General features: G+C 34.8%; 1 protein-coding gene across 7 annotated transcripts in view; it reads right to left on the bottom strand.

The window, feature by feature from the left end:
• The window catches only part of MGAT4C (MGAT4 family member C), a 668,022-nt gene that overhangs the window by 573,993 nt on the left and 69,336 nt on the right, over positions 1 to 24,693 (bottom strand). For 4 of the 7 annotated variants that reach the window (XM_087814509.1, XM_087814508.1, XM_087814513.1 and 1 more), the window contains 2 exons: positions 23,054 to 23,114; positions 1,568 to 1,600 (listed from right to left, as the gene is read on the bottom strand). The exons of 1 other annotated variant lie outside the window; for it this stretch is intronic. The gene's annotated coding sequence lies outside the window, so the exon portion shown is untranslated. The remainder of the gene's footprint in view (positions 1 to 1,567; positions 1,601 to 23,053; positions 23,115 to 24,693) is intronic. 2 more of the 7 variants (XM_087814511.1, XM_087814514.1) reach the window with 1 other exon arrangement.

Raw genomic sequence — 24,693 nt, 5'->3', positions numbered from 1 at the left:
ATGAAGAATTCTGGTATCTCAAGCTCCTTTCTAAGGTTGAAACAAATTCTAAGTTGCATTGTGGTTCAATTTTTCTTACATATTTAGGAATTAACCTTTTGTTTTACTTCTACAAAAAATATGAAAGAAAACATCTGAATACTATATAATCACATTCCAAAACTCTCACAGAGAATTTACAACGTTGAAAGATAATGGATTCTTCTCTAATAATCAACACCAGAGAATATGGTCCTTTAGATGTTCATCTCAAAATTTCACATAATCATAACATAAACATTATTTATAACTTGACAAAAGATAGTTTGAAACATCTAAAATTTGAGGGAGATCACTCAGTATATCACTATAACTTTCTCTTAAAATTGTCAGTGAAATGTATCAAATTAGATCATTAGAGGAAGTCAGATGAGCTCACATTATCTTTATTTTCTATAGCAATTTTTCACTAACTTGAGACATAAAACTATAGAGATAGGTTATCAATGTTGAGGCAACAGATCAGATAGAAATAAAAAATAAATTATTAATTAGAATAAAATTTCTTTGTACATTCATGGTTGACAACATGATGTTACCCAAGTGCTTCTGGTTTCACTATTGTGAAGAAATGTGTCTTTCTGCATTAAATAAAAATACTTCATTTCTTTTACTAGACAAAAAGAACTACAGAATTTAGATTTTTTTTTTTTTTGCTATAGATTCTAGCACTATAACCCTGTTTAGAGTTTAGCTATGGTAAATTATTAATTTTGATATAAATCCAAATTAGGTATATATATATACACAAGTATATATATAAAAATATACATAATTATTGTTTTACTTCATATATATATGAAGTTATAAAATTAAAATTGCTTATAATTTTGTCTTCTGGAGTGTTATTGTTAATATGTGGATCAACATCCTTCTCATCTTTTTTTCATGTTTTATTACCAAAAAATAAACTATAACAGCATGTGTAGATACATGTGTGTGTATATATATACATGTGTGTGTATCATATATTTATATATACACTTCTCATAGTTTTGTTCTGTTTTTGTTGTTTGTGCTTAATATGTATAATAGTTAAACAACATTAAATCTAATTTGAAGGTACTTAAATAAAACAAAATAGATACATAAATGGGGAGACAAATGCCGCCTTAAATTGGTGGCTTTAGCAAATTGTCAATTACTTAAAAGAAAGTTTAAAAATGTAAAATTACAGTTAAAAAATTCTAAATATTATAGCAAAAATATTTCTTAAAACATGAGTATTCATGAGACTGCAGAGGTCTTAAAGGTATATTTTCCATTTGGAGTAAAATGCTATGGCCTGCCAATAAAAACTGTAATGTGTGTTACATTTTAACCAATTCTGATTTTAAAATATTGAAAAGTTTCATTCATTACAATTACATCTTCCTATTTATTTTCATATTTTCTCTTCTCTTGAACCCTTAAACTATCTTTGATAGTGTTAAATCCAAGTTTTTCCATGTTAGGAGCCTAAATGCCTAAAACAAAGTCTCAACATATTAAATTGACTCACAGTTTCTCGATGGTATATAGTACTTACCCACTCAAGAAGGATGTAACAGCAGCTGAGAAGCTGTCAAGGAGAAAAATGCCAGAAGGATTAATAAATCATATTTCTATAACATGATGATGAGAATTAAAAGCAGCTATGTAAAAATTAGGTCACTAGCAGTCAGATGGCTTGGCTTCTTTAAGCGTTAGGAGAGTAGTGCACATTTATCTTCTGTTATGCACTGGTAAGTAATTGGCAAGCTTGGTATATATAAACATTACCTACAGACATTATGATTGGCTTGGATTCAGAAAGTGTCCTCTGACATTACCATTAGCTATTGAAGATCTTAAATATTGCTGGAGATGATTGAAGAGGTAAAGGAAAGCCAGAAGTCAAAGAATGACAATAATAGTAAGAAAAATTGAGAGGATAATTAGGAATAAAACATGTACACTTAACGATATGAGAGTTTTAAAACAAATTAATGAAACTTAAATGTCCACATGGTTCATAAAAAAGAGTGATTTAGTACATTAAAACACAAGGGAAAGAAATGTCTAACACAAGGGCATACTAAATGCTATTTTTCACTTTTTTATTATTTTAATATTTCTTATAAATAGAAACTAACCTTCCTAATGTATTTTCCCTGTTATATTGAAAGAAATTATACTGTCATTACCTGTGACCCTATATAAAAACAAAAACAAAAAATACCAGAAAAAAAAGAAAAGAAAATCAAGAAACATAAATAAGACAAAAATAAAACCCAACTCAATTGCCAATTCCCATGCAAACAATTGGAAACACTTTTGAGAAAGTCAAGCAATAACTTAGCTGTGATATGTTTCATTCGTTTGGTGAAATAGCAAAGCTCCAACAATCAAGATAGTTTGGTCATAAATAAGTTTCATTAAAATAAAAGTTAAATATATTTATAAAATCATATTTCAAAAAAAAAAAAGTGTATGAGAAGTGAAATGTTTTTATGAGTGTTGTAATGAGGGAGTTTTTGAATTTCAGTCCATTAATACAATTCTACCTTGCACTGCCTAAATTGCTAATTCTTATTCATTGACACATGTTTCAAATAGAGTCAAGTGAGGAAATTATGATTGCCTACAACTATATTTCCAGGAGTTAATCATTGCTAATATGTGGATCTATATATTTTTGGTCTTTTCCTTATATTTTATTACAAAAACCAACCAAAACAGAACAAAACAAAATCTCCCTTGCCAAATATAACATATAAGGATATAAGGAATGAATGTTGACCCTAATCTAACTTAAGAAATGAATACAATTGAGTTTGTTGCATATTATGTAGAATTTTTCTATGTACGTACTAGCACTTTTTAATATTATCTGATGTGTATATATATATATGTTTATATATGGCTATATATTATAAAAACAGTATTTTCTAACTCACTTTTTTTGTCTTTTTAAAAAATTATCTTTATTGTTGAGATTTACAGAGGCCCCCTTTTACTTTGTCTTAACACTGTCTTAGAAATCTTTCAATATCAGTTCAAACTCATCCAATAATTTAATGATTATATAATTGTAATAAAAATGAGAATGATTAACATATGTATTTTTTGGTAATAAAATAATTCTGTATACTTAATAGAAACTAATTAAGATTAAGTTAGTTTTTAATAGTTAAGACTCAGTAAGTTTTGCAGACAAACAAGGGAAAAGACCTTAAGGAGAATTCATGTCAAGTGTAATTTGCAATGATAGATTATCCTTAAGAAAATAAAATTGTGTAAGTAAGGAAGCCAATGACTTACTCAGCAGAAAGCAGGTCTAAGAGCTTTGGTTCTGAATAGAGTACAGCTGAAAAGTATTAAGAGAGTAATTCTAAAATAGATTTTTCTAAATTGATGCTAAGAACCACAAGAAGTCATTTGCCCAAATCAAGAGTCAGAGCATTTAAAACATAGAAGCTACTACAACATTGTTGAATTTTCTTTTTAACTAATTTATTTTTGTCAAGTTTATTAATGAAATAACCAAAATCTGTATTGAAATTATTATGTGGTAGGACTCAACAGAGTGGCATGTATTTGAAAATAGAGCCTTAATCTCATAATAAAAGCCCTGACAAGATGTTATACATCACTTCCATCTTTCTAAGATCCATGAAGTCATTCCCCCAAGTGGCAGTAGAGTATCTGTATTAATTTACCGTCCCATGTTGCCTTTTGTGGTTTTTAAATTTAAAATAGCCACTCTATACAAACTTCAGTGGCTGTTGTGCTATTGTTGTCCCTTCAGAAATGACATGCTTTTGCTATTCAACCAAAATTTGTAAAAATAAATTACCTCAATATTTTTAGATTGATCATGGTATAGTTTCTTTGTTAAATCTTAAGTGATTGAAAATAAATCACATTTGCTGTAAATACCCTTTCAACCACGAGCACTGCAAATTGACATTGCAGTGTGTATTTTTCATCTTGACAGCTTACTGTAGGAGCCAAATTGCCCCAGATTTTCTTTAAAGAACAGGATAAATTGGGTCAAACATAAAGACTAAAATAAAGTACTTGTTTATTGTTGTAAAGGAATTAATTTGTGGATCAGATTTTATGTGAGATTTATTCCAGTTTCTACTGGACAGAGTAAAATTTTAAACCATAAAAATGAGCAGTAATGTTTTCTTTTCAAAGGGTCAAAATAAAAGAAACTTCTTAATGAAACAAATGCATTTAGCTTGTTCTAAGGGTAGGCAAAAGACAACACAGGCAAAAATTATGAATAGTCATTTTAGGGCAGAGATGAAAACATTTTTTTAATGTTATTTGACTAACAGTGAATGCTTTTAGCAATAAAAAAAATCTCAGTGCTATAATTTATATTTGTTGACATGGTACTAAGATAAAAGGAATCAGCCTAAACATATCTTAAAATGCTTAGCCCAAGGAATAGCATCACCATGCAAGTATGTAATATCCAGCCTTAAAAAAGGTAAGGGACGATTTCATTCTCCTCTAACTGCATATAAAGACAGAGAAAGAATCGAGGACCTCCTGCTGTTGCAGAGTGCATATACATATATATATATATATATATATATGTTATATATATGTCATATATGTTATATATATGTTGCAGAATGTGTATTTATACACATATATATGTTATAGGATGTGTATATATACACATACACATGTTGCGTAATGTATATATACACACATATATATGTTGCAGCATGTGTATATATACACGTGTGTGTGTGTGTATATATATTCCATTAAAGGTAAATGCCAGCAAATAGTATTTTGCTTTGGGAGTAGGAATTAGGTTCTGTATGTGTCATGGTCAGAAAATATCTTAAGGACAATTGGTTAAACAGCATATCAAAATAAATATAGGAAAAGTGAGGAAGATGCTGAATGAGGGATTAATAATGATCCTCCTCCCCCCATGTAAAAGTACTTTCATTATATTATATAGTATTTAATAAACTATTGTTCTATATTAGGTGCTATGCTTATTCTTCAGACATTGCTCATCTTATTCAATCTTCCACAGTAATCCTGCAAAGTAGTTTATTTTTATTAATTTCACTCTAGATGAAAAAGTGAGGCATGGAAAGACTTAGTAATTTGTTTTTAGTTGACTAGCTACTGTCAATCAGAAGTGAACTGAGATTATATGTCACCAGTGGCCGTGCCTTTGATTTCTGGATAGTCATAACAACGAATTTATATAGAATTCTTATGCCTGTGATCTCAATTTCCCATTGTACCCATTATATTCAGTTTGTGGGATGGTTGCTGTTCTGTATAACAAACACACACACTAAAAATACATCTGGTTTTTAGTAATTTTAGGAGTAATTAGGTCCAGATTTAATAATAAGATCAATTGAGGCTCCTGTTGCAACTGCATCTCCCTTGCCTCTGCCCATTCTGGCTTTTCTGACTGCCCTACAGGTGTTTTTGTTTGGCTGGTTGGTTGGTTTTTGTTTGTTTCTTTTTTGTTTTTGTTGTTGTATTTTTCCCCCAAGAACACACCAAAATTAACTTCCTGCATGCAACTGGACACCTCAGAGCCTATTTCCAGGGACTCTGACCTAAAATGACATTTTCAGCATCAAACCATTCTCTTGAGTCTTTTGTCAAATCTTCTTGGTCCCTTTGTTTTGCTTCAAAAGTATTTGTTGCTGTTTTCTTTTTCTCAGTACTTTCATTTATTTGTGAACCTATAAAGTATATTTACTTTATATATTTGGTTTTTATATTTTATCACTTTTATGGAGACTAACTTGTGGTGCCATATTTCTTTGGATGTTGTGTGATTTTTATTATAAACTTACATTCCTTAAAATTTTACTTGTGGGGATTATTTGTGGCTTGGACTGAAGATAGGTTTTTCTAGAGAAATTTAGCAATTGTTTCTGCCAGATAACTGGGAGCTATACCAACCTAGCACTATTTTAAATGTAGTATTACATTGACAGTTTTCATATCGCACAAGTAGAAGAAATTCAGGCTACAATCCAAAATAAGGTTGGTTTTTAGCTAGAAGGATTATTTTCCCCCATCATTCAGCACTATGATTCCAGATAGGAACATCTTCTTGTAAAACCCTAAGTGAATGCACATTTATATCCACTTTACACTTCCATAGAGGAGCTAGCAATTTGGTGGACTCAGCTTTATGATGGAATTATATTATTTTAGCCTTTCTAACTTCACCAACTACTGGGCTTATCTCCTTGTTCTCTATGCTCTGAAAATCTATAAAAAAATAAAACTCAAGTTCACTAGAATTCACAATTGCTCTCAAGGTGGGGGCTATTATCAGCATTCTGCTTATCACTTTCCACTTACTCTTTGTTTTGCTTCAAAGTATTTGTTACTTTCTACTCACCTCTTCAATGCATTTAAATGTTAATTTATTCAGTATTTTTAAATTCTTCCCCCAGCCAAAGAGATGGGCAAATTATCCATTCTACCATCCTGCAGAAATATGAGTTTCTCCCTCTACTCTTTATCAAATTAACAGGTGGTCCTCCACCTCCCCCCTCCCCACCAGTTCAGTCAGCTGAGAGGAAGTGAAAATAGAGACCTAAGGGCAGAGATACTAAATCTTTGGTTTTTATTCTAATGAAAGCAGTATTACTGATGTAATAGTCAAAGAGTTTGAACAATGAAAAAATTAAATCATACTCTCCTCATTATGATTAAAAGGATAATTACTCCCTTTGCTCTGAGAAAATTGCAACAATGTATTGGAGAGAATCATTTAGATCTTGGTGGGACCTCAAAAGAAGTTCCATACATTGCCTTTCACTGTTAAATTCATGAAAAGTATAAGGGATATTGAAAAGAACTATAGAACAGTTTGGGGATCCAAAAATAAAGGATGAATTTCCCCTTAATCCAATCTAAAATGATAGGAAGAAATGTCTCTTGAGGATTCCCTAGTAACCCAACGAAATGGGATTGAAAAAGTTGAGATGTCTTTTAGCTGCTAGTGTAAGAGAACACACAGGCAGCCCTAGGTAACAAAAGAAAGCAAAACACTTCCTTTTGCCTCTGGAAACAGGACAGTTGGTTGAGAGAAAGAAGGCAGGCAGATATTGAAGGGATTCGTGGTTATAATGAGAAGAAATTATAACAAGGAGCAATGTAGGATGGATGTCAACAAACCAGGTGGGAATACAGAAACCCCAATAGATGTCGATGCGGTCACTGTATGTGATGTGATTATAATGTTCCAACAGATGTCAGTCTAGGATACAGGAAGGCTGAAACCCAGATGCCTCGCCATTTGATATTGTTGTATTATATAAACTTTTCAGAAATTAAACCAACCCAGGAAGAAAGAAAGGAGGTGGAAGGGCAATTCCAATTTGAGTGAATAAAAGCCTGAGCCTGAGAAGAGTTTGAATCAACTGATTTTACTTAAAATTGTTAGGTTTATTTTGTTTGTTTGTTTCTTTGCTACCAAGCAGAGTGGGAACTCAGAAGCTACTCCTGGTTATGAGAAAAATATAAAATAAAAATACATTTTGTCATCACTTGCAATTTACAGCCTGAAAATATGTATCAGTTATTGGTGGGGAGGTTACCTCGTCTCACAGGTTGCTAATGGGAGTGGTCTTCTTGCAATATTCCAAGAAAAGGAATTTTCTAAGATTCACAGGGGAGGATGCAATATTGTAGAAAGATTTATTTCTGTGGAATCAAACCCTGAGTTTCCAAGGTCCCATTTCCCTTTGTTGAATTAAGGAAGAAGTGTAGTTATGGCTTCAATAGGGCTAGAATCAAAGCCAGTGTTCCAAAAATTTTGCTTTACATCAGAGCAGTGTCCAGTCCAACATCTGGCTAGCTTAGTTTGTGTTCCCCATTGCAGTCCATCAGTTCATGGAATGTGGGGTCCAAATGGAGCTGGGCCACAGGAATGAATGCAAGAGAGTCAAGATCCAAGAGAAAGTGAACTCCGTTGTCTGTGGGATTATGTATTTCCAAATTTTCACACGCTTGCAATGGTCCTGCCTATTCTAGCCTATCCATGGTTCCCCAGGCTTGACTGACAGGCACTTTCCCTGTCACCCTGACTCATTGCTCATGCATCCATCCTCCCCTTTGTCTAGTCCCTTTTTCCATTAATCTGCTGGGACAGTACCAGTGGTCCCCTGGGAAGTGTGAAATTGCAGCTCCCTGGTGAAGTTGCCCAAAGGGCCATGCTTATAATGTCTGGCCTCCCTTTTGCTCTTTTTCTATTATTAATAACTTGCTAATTACAATGGTATTATATTCACACAACATATACTCTTAGACTTTTGTGGAGATCAAGAGAATGGATCTCTCAGGAAGAAAGTTGTGGTAGTTGTGTAAAATACTGTTGACAAAGTACAAGAAGAACATGTTGAATATGTTACTAATTGGTGACCCTGCAAGCAGAAGTCTGGTATGGCAATGGAAAATCAAGTAGAAGGTGACAAAGTTGAAGTAGTAGTGCATGCAAAAACAAATTAACACCCCACTCCCCACAAAAACACACACACACACACACACACACACACAGAAAAACACTGTCTTGAAAAGCTGATTATAAAGGAAAATAGTAAAAAATGGCATGAAAAATAATAGCTATGGAATATATGAGTTCAAAGCAAGGCTTGTTTTTCTTTATTTAAGATGGCAGGTATCAGATAATGTTTGCCTGATCAGAGGTAGTATGTGCTAGAAATCCAAGATGTTTAAGATGCAGGAGCCAGAAGACCTAGAAGTGCTTGGGAGCAAAAGAACAGATGCGAAGGGATTGAACTTGTACTGAAGTACTGCTTTTTTTCATTGTAATGGAAAGGGAGGTAGCACATCAGTTTTTAGATATGGTAGCAAAAAGTTTAAGTAGTTGTGGTCTGTGCATTCTGTCTGATAAGAATTGAAGCCATACACTGAGGTTAGTAGAGAGATAAAAGAAGTAGTAGAAAAAAGAAGTAAAGTGTATGTGATGTGATTTTTTTGTAAAAATAGAATAAACTTTTTGGAAAAACACTTTCTTGATGCATGGTGGAAAGACCACTTGAGTTTGGTGAAAATGAATGTGCAGTGCCTCCAATGTACTGTTTGATGCTTAGCTGTTGGGGTACATACACAGAGAGCAGTTTGTCTCTAGTTGCAGTGTTGACATATGTTTATGAACTTAAAATGAGGGAGTTAAGAATACTTTTTAAAAAATAATAGCAAACACCATACAAGCAGAAATAGAAGCTGGCTGTGGAGGAAGATTATGACCATAGGAGGAAGCTGATCAGTAGTGAGACAATGGGGATCAATGAATTGGGTACCTCCTCACTGAAGTTACTATCAATGATGGTAGCTTTTAGGATGGCAAGTTAATGAGATTATATGTGATTTGAAACACTAGGAGATCTACAAATATCCATCCTCAGAAAGGAAAGAGGGAAGAGAGCAGGAGCAAACCAGAGAGTTTCAATCTGATGATCAAAAGAGGGAGTAGAGATACTAATCTGAAAGCCACAAGAGGAAGCAACAGAGTCCTAATTATAAGAAACCTCTGCTGTATATATTTTATTTTATTTTCAAGCAAATGGAAGTATTTTTGAACATAGAAAATACCTCATTTTGGCAATGGCTACCTTGTAATGAGCCAATCACAGGAAATAGTCAAATAAAGACTAGATGAATATCAGTTACAGTGTATATTGGGAAGAGGCTTCAAAATATAAACAATTAGATTATACAGTCTATGAAGTTTTTCCTACTCTGAGGATCTCTTCTGAATCTGAATGCTGATCCATCCACCATCCAGGTTTTCTTTTTCTCTCAATTTCAATCATTAGCAAAATTGAATATTTCTTCAATGTCTTCCTTGATTGTTCCTCCACTCATCTTGTTCTAATTTAAACCTCTGCTTTCCTGAAGATAGTGATGGTTCTACAGACTTGATAAGTCTGGGATTCAAAGTGGGGTATATTTTTTCAGTATTCATCTTCCTATTCCAGTATATCACACTTTGTCCTTCATATGTGAAAGATCCAGTGTTGGAATTCTCTGGGGTAAACATTTGATTTTATAACTACCTATCATCTATCTATCATCTCTATCATCTATCTATCTATCTATCATCTCTATCTATCTATCTATCTATCTATCTATCTATCTATCTATCTATCTATCTATCTATCTATCATCTATCTATCTATCATCTATCTATCATCTATCTATCTATCTATCTATCTGTCATCTATCTATCTATCTGTCATCTATCATCTATCTATATCTATCATCTATCTATATCTATCTATCTATCTATCAATCTATCATCTATCTATCATCTATCTATCTATCTATCTATCTATCTATCTATCTATCTATCATCTATCTATATCTATCTATCTATCTAATCTATCATCTATCATCTATCTATCTATCATCTATCTATCATCTATCATCTATCTATCATCTATCTATATCTATCTATCATCTATCTATCTATCTATCTATCTATCTATCTATCTATCTATCTATCTATCTATCTATCTATCTATCATCTATCTATCATCTATCATCTATCTATCATCTATCTATCTATCATCATCATCTATCTATCTATTATCTATCTATCTATCTATCTATCATCTATCTATCATCTATCTATCTATCTGTCATCTATCTATCATCTATCATCTATCATCTATCATCATCTATCTATCTTCTATCTATCATCTATCTATCATCTATCTATATCTATCATCACCTATCTATCATCTGTATCTATCAATATCTATCATCTATCATCTATATCTATTTATGTATCATCTAACAATCATCTTTCTATATCTATCTAATCTATCATCTATCTATATCTATGTATCATCTATCTATCTCTCATCTATCTCTTAGCTATCTATTCCACAGCAATTCTCCCTTTCATCATAGTCCAAGCTATCACCATCCCTTGCCTAGATTTTGGAAAAACCTTTCACCTATTTTCTGGCTTCCTCCTTTCTCTTTCTTGTACTTTTCAATCTATTTTAAATGAGAAGCCAGAATGATTAGGGAAAAAACTTAGGTAAAATCACAACACTCCTTTACTGAAAAGCCTTCAATTGATAATCATTTTCTCAAAGTAAATGTTAAAGTGTTCAGTATGATCTATAAAGCTATTTATGATCTCACTCCTTAATCCCTTGTGGAATTCATCTACCAGAACACTTCTTTTTTGCCATCCTGTCTTCCTTCTCCATAATTTTAAAGGCTGCCAGCTACACGCCCACCTTAATATCTTTGCCCTTATTGTTCCCTTTGACTAGGATGCTCTTCCCACACACCTCTGCATTTCCATCAGATATCTTTATTTTAAATTATCATATTTTCAGTGAAACATTCCAGCCCACCTTAATCAGAATTTATCCCATCCCCTACACTAAATACTCTCCTACTCCGACTTTTTTTTTCTTTATCACTTTTCACTATTCAGTGTAAAGCATGTTTCATATGCTTTCTGTTTTTCTGTTTCTTAAAGAGAATGAATGTCTTCATGAAGGCAATGATTTTTGCCTGTTTTGTTCACTAATTGAGCACAGCCTATACACTAGCAGATGATCAATAAATATTAGTTGAATGAATAATGCCACTTGTTCCATTTTATAATCAGTTTCTAGTATAAAGTTTAGTTTACGTTACTCAAACTTCCATGAGGAATGTGTTGTGTATTTTCCAATAATGTCACTGTGTTTAGAAATTAGTTTCCCTACTAATAAAATTTCAGGTTTGGTTGTTAATAGAATTGGTTGGTACTAAGAATGAAATACCTACTTTTATATATCTCAATTGTAAAACAAATTAATAATATAAGACTGAAATTATCAATTAGGACTTTGGAGTAGAATTTCTAGGCTGCCACGAAATTATCTGATATTTAGTTTTCACCTCTAAAAATGGTAAGGATGTGGAGAAAGGGAAATCTAGCACACTGCTGGTGGGAATGCAGACTGGGGTAGCCACTATATAAAACAGTATGGAGTTTCCTCAAAAAAAACCCCAGTGAAACTGGATTTGACCCAGAGATCCCACTTCTAGAAATATATCTTAAGAACCATGAAACACCAATCAGAAAGAAGATATGCACCCCTATGTTCATAGCAGCACAATTTACAATATTAAGATCTGGAAAGAGCCCAAGTGCCCATCAGTAGATGAGTGGATCAAAAAGCTGTGGGACATTTACACCATGAAATACTACACAGCTTTAAAAAAGAAGGACCTCTTACTCTTTGAGACAGTATGGAGGGAACTGGAGAGTATTAGGCTAAGCTAAATAAGCCAGGCAGAGAAAGACAAGTACCACATGATCCCACTTATATGTGGAATCTAATGTACAAAATAAACTGATGAACAAAATAGATCCAGAGACATAGAAGCATGAACAGACTAATGAATCTCAGAGAGAAGGGGGAGGGCTGGAAGAAATTTAGCAAAGAATTTATATGCATATATTCATAACCCATGTACACACAGAGACAATATAGTGTGGTGAAGGCCTGGGGTGAGGGTGTAGGGTAGAGAAGGTTAATGGGGGGGAAAGTGGACATCTGTAATATTTTCAACAATAAAAATTAATTTTTAAAAAATGAAGAGGTTAACATAAAGAATTGTGGAAGCTCTCTCATCACAAAATTTTATTAAATGTTTACCTATAAAAATATGCTTAATTTCCTCTTAAATAGCAGTTTTTATGTAATCATTTTATAAATGTCCTTTATTATCAGAGTCATCACTATCATTTATTGATATTCATCTTTCATTTATTGTCTTATTACTCCCTTTACGATGGCTAAATATGATTTTTAATTTAGCTCTCCATGGAGAAAGAAAATAAAGCCTATGTTACTACTGAGAAAAAATATTTTGGAAAACAAACATATAAAAACCTATAAATGGTATAAACTTAAATATAAAGCAAACATTTGCAAATTGTACTATTTTTCAGAATATGGAAGCAAAACTACAAGTATATATCTTATCCACCATTAAAGAGTAAAATTCCAGTTCAAATACATATTTTTATTCTACTTGAAATTAAAAATTATATTTTCAGATATGAGACTTTTAAACAGTTATGCTTTTAACATGTACCTTTTACATTCTTACTTCTGCTATAAGTAATACATATTTTTTTAAATTCACAATCTATTTTTAACATTATATTCCTTATGTTCTATCCAGAGCTAAAAAATTTTTTAAGGACATCAAGAATCACCATTTTTATTGCCAAATTCAAAATTTTTCTGACTCACAATAATTTGTTTTGAAATTACAAAGATATTTGAAACAAAATGTTTATTGTTATTTTAGGAAGAGCCCTTTATTATTTTAATTCTTTTCAAATTATTTCAGAAATGTTGAAAACTGTATTCTTTTACGAGGACAGCAGTTCATTTTATTTCAGGTTATTCTAAGAAAATCTGGAATTTTTAATCTTTTTTTTTCTTTGAGAAAAGAAATACTACTTTTCTTTAGCATAGCTTTTAGGCTACCCAAAAGCTATAAAGTAATCATGATTATGAACATAGGATTCATTATGTATTTTTAATGTTTTTTTATTTCTATAGCAGATGCCCAGTAGAAATTATTTTCTATTCCTTCTAATTTTTCAGATTTACAGAAGTATAATCTAAAAATAAAATTGTAATATAATTAAAATATGCAATGTGGTGATATGATATGCAAATACATTATGAGATGGATCTCAAACAAAAGTTAATTAACACATCCATTATCTCAGAAATTTATTTTGTGTGTGTATGTGTGTTTGAGAGAGAAAGAGAGAGAGAGAGAGAGAGAGAGGGAATACTTAAGATCTACTCTCTTAGGAAATTTCACATATACCATACAGTATAATCATACTATGTCCTATGATCTAATTATTTCACTTCTGGGTATATATATTCAAATGCAACTAAGTCACTATCTTGAGGAGATAAACGCATTTCCATGTGCATTGCAGCATTATTCATGATAGGCAAATCTGGTGACAACCTAAGTGTTAGTCGATGGATGAATGGATAAAGAATATGTGTTATTTATATGCAATGGAATATTACTTAACCTAAATAAAGAAGGAAATCCCGCTATTTCTAACACAATGGGTAAACCTGGAGGGAATTGTACTGAGTGAAATAAATCAGACAGTGAAAGAAGACTATTTTATGGTATCACTTATATGTGAAATAAAAAAAAAAAAGTTCAATTTATCAAAACAGAATGTAGAATGGTGTTTGCCCAGGGCTGGAGAGTGAGGAAATGGGGTGAGATAGGTTAAAGGGTACATACTTTCAGCAGAAAAATTTCAAACCTAATTGAAGGAAGGGATTCTGTAAAAATGACTTTATAATCCTAAAAAATATAACTGGAAAGACCAACTATAAGCTTTTATTAACCAGGAAGAAAATAGATGATGCACTTACTATAACAGTATTAAATTGAAACAAGAAAAAAACAACAACTTTAACTTTTGAAATATCTCCCACCCAATTTCCTAGTTTGTATGCATCAATGCATGTTTTATAACATTTCTAAATTTGGCTTCTCAGCTTTCAGAAATTTTCAGAAAAATCAAAGTTTTGATCGCCTTTAAGAGAGCAATTTCCTTCCAAAATAAATATCTACTAGCTGGTTTTATTCTTAACTACATTAATTCAAAACAAGTAATTTTGACATATGTTTGGAATTTATTATGTGAATTCACGAGCACAGATTATTGCTTCCAAAAACCATTTAATACACATGGTACTTATAATTGTTTCATGATATAGTTTACCATTAGATTTGATTTTAAGATTTTCTAAATTACTTAACATACAAATTTCATGAAAATCTTGTATGACCTTTTGTCTTCTAAGGGTTTAAAACATATTCCTTTTATTATGATAAAAGTAACAGAATTTAATGCAATAATTTGCTCACTTTTTGCACAAAAGTTACTAAAGAAAACAAATATTAAATAACTCCTTTGCAATGTATTTTTAAAAACTCCTTTGCAATGTATTTCCCAAGAATATAACTGTCAAATTTATGTCTTATTCTTTTTTAAAATTTATTTATCTTTATTGTTGAAAGTATTACAGGTGTCTCATTTTTACCCCCAATTGGCCCCCTCCATCTTGCTCCTACCCCCCCAGGCCTTCACCCCATTATTGACTATGTCCATGGGTTATGTATATATGCCTATAGCTTCTTTGGTTAATCTCTTCCCACCCTCCACCCCCCTTCCCTCTTTCATCTGAAATATCATCGCCTGTTGCGTGTGTCAATGTCTCTGGACCTATTTAGTTGTTCAGATTCTTTTGTTCATTAGCTCCTTCTTAAAGAAGACCCTTCAACATTTCCTATAGTGCTGGTCTGTTGGTGATGAACTTCTTTAGCTTTTTATCTGTGAAGCTCTTTATCTGACCTTCAGTTCTAAATGATAGTTTTGCTGGGTAGAGCAATCTTGGTTGTAGTTCCATGTTTTTCATCACTTTGAATATTTCTTGCCACTCCCTTCTGGCCTGCAGAGTTTCTGTTGAGAAATCAGCTGACAGTTGTATGGGTGCTCCCTTGTAGATAACTAATTGCTTTTCTCTTGCTGCTTTTAAGATTCTCTCTTTGTCTTTAACCTTTGGCATTTTAATTATGATGCGTCTTGCTGTGGGCCTCTTTGGGTTCCTCTTGTTTGGGACCCTCTGTGCTTCCTGGACTTGTAAGTTGATTTCTTTCCCCAGGTAGGGGAAGTTTTCTGTAATTATTTTTTCAAATAGGTTTTCAATTTCTTGGTCTCTTTCTTACCCTTTTGGCACCTCAATAATATAAATATTGGACCTCTTGAAGTTGTGCCAGGGGTTCCATATACTATCTTCATATTTCTGGATTCTTTTTTCTCTTTGCTCTTCTAGTAGGGTGTTTTTGTTTCCTCATGTTCCAAATTGATGATTTGATTCTCAGCATCCTCTACTCTACTGTTGATTCCATGTAAATTATTCTTCATTTCAGTTCCTGTAGCCTTCATTTCAAATTGGTACTTTATTATGTTATTGATTTTCTCAGTTATTTCCCTAATAGTCTGCTTAAACATCCTTATAAACAAAATTCTGAACTCTGTATCTATTAGCTTGCTTAGTTCCTCTTCTAGAGATTTCTTCTGCTCTTTCCTTTGTGACATGTTTCTTTGCCTCCACATTTTGGCTGCTTCCAGGTATTTGTTCCTATGTATTAGGTAGAGCTGCTTTGTCTCCTGGAATTTGTAGAGTGGCTTTGTGTAGTAGGTGTCCTGTAGGGTCCAGTGGCTCAGCCTCCCCAGTCACCTGAGCTGGGCCTTCTAGGTGCTCCCCTGTGTGGGCTGTGTGCACTGTCTTGTTGTAGCTGAGCCTTGGTTGCTGTTGTCATCCTTGGAAAGGATTGACCCCAGGCCAGTCAGCTGTGAGGACCAGCTGCAACTACAGCCAGAGAGCTTCTATGCTGGAGACACCCCTATGGAGCAGGATTTACCTCAGTGGAGCTTTGGTTGACCAAGTGCGCCCCTTGAGTGTCACTCGTGGCTGTGGTAGGGCTGTACTCCAGCATGGGCAAGTCTGACCACCAGGTGCACTGTCTCTGGGGCCTCCTGGGAGGTGCAAATTCAGCCTGTGCCAGTGCCTTGGCCAGGGCCACCCAGCATGAGCTACACAGCAAACCGTAGTTGGCTGCTACTTGTTCTGGGCTTGGAGGTGCCCAGGAGAGGCCAAGCTATGAGCCAATGCAGCTGCCGCTAGTGCCAGGCCTGGGGCCACTTATCAAGCCGTATGGGGCACACTGCTGCTTGTTTGAGAGATTTTAGGAAAGTCCTAAGCATGAGGCTCGAGAGGCCACTTGCATAGAAAAGCCCCTGGAAATGGCCTGGATGAGCTGCAGGTGGGAGGGGCGGGGCCTCCGGGAATCACGGGGCGGGGCCAAAGGTGAGAGTCAGGTGCTGGCGATTCAAACATGGCGCCTGCCTGCCGGCTGTGTGCGGGGAGGACTCGCCAAAGGAGCCATGGCCTCCGCCAGCCCTTCCGCCTGGGAGGAAGCCGCCCCTCCAGCTCTCACTCGGATCTCAGGCAGGTTAGTTCCTCCCCGAGTGTCCCAGGTCCTTTCAGGCTGCTGCCCGGCGCTGGGCTCAGAGGGAGCGTCCGAGTGAGTCCGTGCCGGGCCCTTTAGAGGAGCTGCTGGGGCTCCCGCAGCCTCCGCGACCCTCAGGGACAGTCCCCGCTGGTTTCACAGCCCGAAGGTGTGGGGATGTCTCTTCCCGGCCCTGGAGCCCTGGGCTGGGGGCCTGCTGTGGGGCTGGGACCCCTCACTCCCCCGGGAAACCCCCACCGCCGAGATTCCCTCCCGGGTTTAAACCGAGGCACTGGGTGTGGGCCCGCAGCCCCGACCTGCCCGCCTCTCTGCCCCTCCTCCCGGTCTCGATTCTCCTTCAGGTCCCTGGTTGTGGGGCTTCTGTGCAGCCAGATCTCAGGAGGCTCTGAGTGCTGGTGGTTCTGTATTTTAGTTGTAATTTTGATGTGGTTGCGGGAGGCGGCGGGTGCAGCTGCTACCTACGCCGCCATCTTCTTTCCTCCCTCTTGTCTTATTCTTAAGTGATGTCTTAGAAACATTAAATTAATGCCTGGCAAAACAATGTGCTCTATTTGGTGCTCTTTACAATATCCAAATTGTAAACAATGCTTGAACATTATGTTATATAATTGGTAAGAGGCAAAATTAAACTTACTTTTATTTATTTATTTTAATATATCTTTATTGATTTCAGAGAGAGGAAAGGAGAGGGAGAGAGAGAGAGATAGGAACATCAATGATGAGAGTCATTGATCAAGTCCGCAACCCGGGCATGTGCCATGACCGGGAATTGAACGCCAATCGCCTGGATCCTAGGTCAATGCTCAACCGCTGAGCCACGCCCTGCCGGGCTAAACTTACTTTTAATTCCGAATAAATAATGGTCACCCAGGTACAGTACCTGAACACATGCAAAGAAAGTAGCCTTGAAGATTTCAGAAACATAGTTCTCAGAGTAACGGCTTTGCTTGTGCACAATGTTTCATCTTGTTTGTATTCCTACCTAACTGCCTGGGGTTCTTATGTCATCTAATTGCCCTTCCAACTCTGAGATTCTACTTGTCAGTAGAATGCCCCTTTAGATTACTGATTATAATAGGAAATCAATCACTAACAATAAGATTGGCATAATTCTTTCATAGTTTTTTGAGTACCTATTTAAAAGTAAACCAGTATAACATTTTCCCAAAAGTTTTCCTATATTCATTTAAATGAAATGATCTTTAAATCTTTGAGTATTTATCCTTTTTGTAAGTGTTATCCACTTATTTAGACATTAATAATTAATAAAGTGCAATCAGTCTGTGATTCTCAGTCATTTCATGTACTTACTTGAATTTACTGTTATCTTTGTGGCGTTCCTGGGTCTCCTTCTAGACTTTAGGTTACCAAGCATTCTCATATCTCAAACTGTGCACTTCTTTGTATAAATTTTCTAAATTGTAAAAAAGCATAATAGATACTGTTGGGTTAAATAAAACCAACTGAGATCACATGTCTCTTTACAAGCACTATTTGACAGATTGCATTATTTGCAAATAAATTCTTCCTTTCCTCTGAGTGCCTGACAGAGCTCAGTATTTGTTGAGCATATTTCCATAAGTAATTAATTTTAGACATGGCCATGTGACTTGATTTAACCAATGGAAAATGACAGAGTGCCATTTCTGAATGGATTCTTTTACAGAGTGACATTATATGTTTCTGCTTCCACCTTGTTCCTTAAATGTCATGCCACAATTAGCCATTGCTGCTTCAGCCAGAGTACCAGAATGAAAACACATGGACCAAAATCAGATGTTCTAGTTTAATTCGGAGAACCCTGGTTGATATTAGCTGCTAAGGTTTAAATAAAATACTTGCTGTTTTAAGCTATGGAAGTTCATGGGCAGGAGGTATTGTTTGTTATGCAGCATGATTCTAGGAGAAAACAAATACTCTCTAGTACAGAGAGTCTTTAGTACAACTGTAAATAAACACAGAAAGATAGAAACCACTTTAGAAGGTTATTGAGAGTAAAAACAACATATCTATTTTTTTTTTATTATTGTTCAAAATATTACAGATGTCACCTTTTCTCTCATTGACCCCTTCGACCCCACCCCACTGCCCTCCCCAGTCTCTCACGGCACCATTGGGTTATGCACATATGCATATAAATTCTTTGGTAAATGTCTCCCCCTCAACTCACCCCCCGCACTCCTTCCCTCTGAGATTTGTCAGTCAGATCCATGCTTTCATGTCATTGAGTCTACTCTGTTTATCAGTTTATTAATTTCTTTAGATTCCACATATAAGTGAGATCATGTGATGTTTGTCTTTCTCTGCCTGGCTTATTTTGCTTAGCGTAATAGTCCCCAGGTCCATATCTTAAATCTTCCATCTTGACTAACTAGTAGCCACAGGTGATGAGTTATTCTTCAAATCATGATGGTAAAACATTAAAAATATTTTAAGATTATCTGACTGAAAGGTTAAATCTATATATAATTTATTTGTCATTCTCAGATCACTTTCTGGCTTCTATTCAGATACCATGAAGTTATACTATAAAGTTATTACCAGCAATTTTTCACAAAGAAACAGAAAAATAACAGTACTATGTAACTTTTTAAATTCTAATATTAGAGATGTATTGTATACTTAGAAAACATATATTGCCTAAAATAGTAACACATATTTCAGTTATTTAATAATTTATAGTGTGCATATAGTCTATATTTAAACAGTTAATATGTCTCAGGAGAAGATGAGGCTTTCCTTGAAGAGATTATTTTACATTTGATGTAAATGGTTGGGAAATATTGGCACAAAATTAGACATTTCAGCTTTAGCATAAGCTTTCAGGCTGTAATAGATTTCTGGGTCCCTTAAGTTCCTGCTTTCCTAATTAGTCTACAGTGTAAAATAACACTCACAGGGATGGAAGCACAGATAAAATAACCAGCACACTTTCTTAATTTTATAGATTTTATAATGAAGCCCAGATTTTTTCAAGTTCATAAAGTTCATTAGATCTCCAAATCAAATATCTGTCCTAGACCCCTATTTCCTCCCTTGTAGGAATACTAGTCAGAAATCTGAAAATTTGCAGGCCTAAAATTGAATTCACCTCTACTTTTCCCAGCTAAATGCAGACCTCTTTTATTTTTACTCTTTAAGGAGCTGTTAAGTATTAAGTGGTATGAATGTCAGTATCAACAAGGATCACAAAAAAAGATGGTGCACCCAAATTTAGTAATTTAGGACACTTTAATGCAGATACAGTTAATATATATGAGAACAGGTTCAAAGGAAGCCAAGAAGGCCTGTTGGAATACCCCAAGTTTATCAAAACTAGGGAGTTATCAACATCACTTGGCTTATAGAGGGAGGGGAAGGAGGACATATGAAACAGAGATAATTTAAACTGGTCTATAGCTACAAGGATAAGAGAGTAGTCAACAGTAATTGTGGACTTTGGTAGAGAAACTCAGAAAAGGACAATCTATGACTAAGCAGGAGGCAACCAGAGAGCTAAATAAGTCAACTTCACTCTCCCCCAAGCATATCCTTTCCCATGATGTCTTCCATTAACCAGACCCAACAGGAAACTAGGGGAAATAAGAAGTCCATTGATAAAGTTAGTAAAGGTTGACATTCTGGCATCAGAGCAGGGTACAGAGGATGAAAACAGGCCCAAGGGAGTAAAAAGAGTATCTCTAACACTCATATTCAATGTTTAAATGCAGAAACAAGAGAATCTTTCTAAATCTCTCTCTCTCTGCTTTATCCCATCCAGATTAAAAGGACATTTTTGGTTCGTCTAAAAAGCCTAAGGAAAATTCTGCCTTTCTATGAAATAGTATAATGGACCAAAGTAACGAATGATGGTGAATAGCCCACCAGCTTTCAGAATTTCTTAAAATTAGGTGGAAAATCAAAAGTGATTTAGACATCTCATTTACTTTTTACTATTTTTAGTAGATTTATTATTAAACCCAGGACATTCTGTACATGACAAAACAGAGTTATTAATCTGTATGTATGGATGAGGGTGTGCTTTTGCAGGAACCCTCTGAGATTCTATGTGTAAAACTCTCCTCCACATGTGTCACTAAGATCAAAGTAGCTATATTAGGGCACCACATCTGAGGCCCCTCCATGGGATATGTACAATTTTATTACCATGTCTAGAATTCTTCAGTAAAAAAGGAAAGTTAATCAGCTTCAAGTGTGTATAAGATCTGAGGAAGGGACTAAAGTGACTCAGAAGAACCATGATACGAACGCATTATGTTTGCATCGGCCTGCACTTTCCTTAACAACTCCTGGGCAGTGAAGAGAATGTACCCGCAGGTAATTACTGAGCTGGAGAAATAGTAAGGCTGTTCACCCAACCTTCTCTTCCCTAGAGGGCAGTTAGAGCTACACCCTATGGGGCAGAGAGGAAAGGGTGTACCACCTGTATGACACCTGTGTGAAACAAAAATGTTTTTAAAGAGGCTCTTCACCACCTACTGAAGACATCTTTTAAAATGGCACAGAAGGTTAAGAATAATTAAGTTCGAGAAAGGCATACATATTCCGATTCAAAAAGGTCATGGAAATGAAGCAGTGTGCATCTGGAGAATTAAAAAAAAAGCTTCTGTTTCTGTGTAATCAAAGTGTTTTGAAGAACTAGAGATACTTTTTAGAAATAAAATACCAATTTTAGAAGATACTTATCTGTCTCTATAAATGTAATTTATGCTTTGCACTTCTGCTTTTGATTTTGGAGTACAAACTACACAATATGGTAGGTATGAGTTCTTACAGTGTGGATAAGTTTCAAATGAAGTATGAACAACAAAATGATACAATTTTCCTTGGAAATATGGAGAAAAATATGTGAATTCCAGAGTATCTGCCTATAAGATAAAATTTTGAACAACATTTTTTTCTATCTAGTGCTTAACAAATACCTGCAGTACATATTTATTGAATAATGGTGAATAAATGGATGGATGCCCACATGCATGGGTGAATTAATGAATGATTTAATAAATCTGGCTTCATGAAAGCATTTTCTTTTTTGTAAAGCTACTAAAATATAAACTGTCTCTGGTAATATGTCCTTATCAGAATAGGCCATGACTGAGTATCCCCATGTGAATCAATCAGAATATCTTTCAGTTGCAGAAACAGATGTCTCACTTCAGAAATTTAAACTCAACCAAGATTTGAAGGAAATTTTACTTCTTTTTAATGAGGCAGAACTGTAGAATTGGTCTGTCTATCCCTGGGGAAGACAGCATTAGTGTTCTTTGAGTGGCTCTTGCGCTAGCCTCCTGTACAGACTATTACTGGGGGTTGTTTTTCTAGCCCATGTCACCCCCTCTCATTCACTCTGCTCAGTGGAGGCTAACAGCCACATTTTCTAGTGGGAAGGGTCAATGCAGTGAAATTACCCCAGAGCTAGCTGAATTTCTCTTGCTCTCTTACACTTGACTGTGCACTGGTGGTGTTAGTGTCTACTAGCATACCCTCTAACTCACATTCCACAGGCAACTAGATAAACCTTTGTGAAGCATGAACCATACCATGTCTACTCTTTGCTGAAAACCGTTTAGTGGCCTAGAACAGTGCCTGAGAAGAGAGCCCAAATGCCTCAGTATATCCCACAAGGTTGTTAATAATCTGTTATCTATGTCTCTCAGGAAACCACAATTATGTTAGGATTAGAAAATTGCCCATTGTACTAGACTGGCCCTGAAATGAAATCTTGTCCCATACCCACTAGATCTTGGTAATATTGTTCCTCATTTGACATACAAAAGTATCTCCAGAAATCTTCAAATGTCCATGGGAAGGTTGGAGAACCTCTTTTCTCACTGAAATACTAAACTTCAGTCAGAGTGAATTATTCACAATTCACTTAGTAAGCAATATTTTCTCTTACCTCAGATATGTCTACATGCTCTTCACTCTTCTAAAAAAATTCTTCATCTCCATAGATCTGACTAAAATATAGGGACAAAAAATACCACTTTAGATATTTTTCCTGTGCTCCCTTCAAAGTATGGGTTACTTCTCCTTCCTAGGTCCTATCAACGCACTTTTTACTTTAAAAATATCACATAGCTTAATTACTTGTCTTACCTGCTGCATTCAAGCTGCTTGAAAGTAAAAATATTGACCTGTTCAGAATTGTGCCTTCTGTTCCCTACTTATGATGTACTTACCAGGGACTGGCATATGCTAGTCCCTGGTAAATGAATTGATGAAGGTGGCACTGACCTTAAAACTAGATTACCTGATTTTGTATCTGTACTCCAGCATCACTGTGTGATCATGGTCAAACTGCTAATAAATTCACCGCATCCTCTGATGTTCCCTACCCTGCAAGATGTCAGTAAGGACTAAGTGAGACAATGTATGTAAAATAGCTTTATATACTGATTTACAGCTATAACCATTTTAAATTCAAACTAATTTTCTAAATGTTAGTAGAAATGCTGTTGAGCCATAAGGTTCATTTTCCTAATTGGATTAAATAGTTTCTGGACTATGTAGCTTGTTAGAGAATTTAGATGGCTGTCCAACTAGGCATATAGTATATTAAAAACAATTAGTCAGTTCAACTATTTAATCAGCCTGTATTTGTGTGCAGGTTAATTCACATCAAAGTAAGTACTCATGATGTTCACAGGTACCAATTTCATGATTATTTCTTTTTAAAGTACATTTTCTCCAAGTCCTCTAAAATTTTTGTTTTAAAATTGGGAAAAATATACTAAGCTAGAAGAAATGCAACAGTTATGTGTTAATAAAGGTTTTAAAGCAATACATTTATTTTTCTCCCTCAGAGAAAATTTTGCTACAATTTTCTCTTAATTAATGTAATTGATAACATTTATAGAGATATCTGGCATTTTAATCATGCAGCTATGTCTTATGCCATCTAAAGTAAAATTAAAAACCGCCAGCAGTCTTTTACTTTCAGTGGTAGCTCGAAAGGAAATTAAAATAGAGCTGGTAATAAATGGCTGATATGTTCAATTTGAAAGACCACAGGCCTGGGTCACACACATGGAGAAGGGAAGCAACAAAACACTGTGACAAATGCATAAGAAAAAGTGCTATCCACACAATAAATGGGGATTTCTGAAGTCTTTAATAATAAGCTCTGTAAAACATAAGCTAGCTATTACAATTAAGGCCAGCATTTTTAACTTGATTAGCATCAATTTTTGTGTTAGATTTAAGAAGAAACAGGATTCAAACCCTGTTTTACTCACTGCTATTTCATTAATCAATTTAAGTGTTTGGTTAAATATATACAAAATTACTTTGATTGTGCATACTTGTAGCTTATAAGAGAGTGTTAAACTTTAATCTATTAATATGCTAAGAAGTAATAGTAAGTGGATGACTGTCAGGTACACTCATCTAGTCATTGTCCTTAACTTACTTTCAGATAATCTAGGCAGTTGAAAATGTTACAAACAGTTCTAATTGTAGCATCACCTTAGACATGGGTGATGGCCTGTGGATAATATTGAGAATTTATCATTGTAGAAACTGAAAGGGTGACAAAGA

The sequence above is a fragment of the Miniopterus natalensis genome, chromosome 2, assembly GCF_054644295.1.
Source record: "Miniopterus natalensis isolate mMinNat1 chromosome 2, mMinNat1.hap1, whole genome shotgun sequence".
Classification (NCBI taxonomy): domain Eukaryota; kingdom Metazoa; phylum Chordata; class Mammalia; order Chiroptera; family Miniopteridae; genus Miniopterus; species Miniopterus natalensis.
Note: the sequence above shows the minus strand (reverse complement) of the source record. Positions and strands in the feature narration are given on the sequence as shown.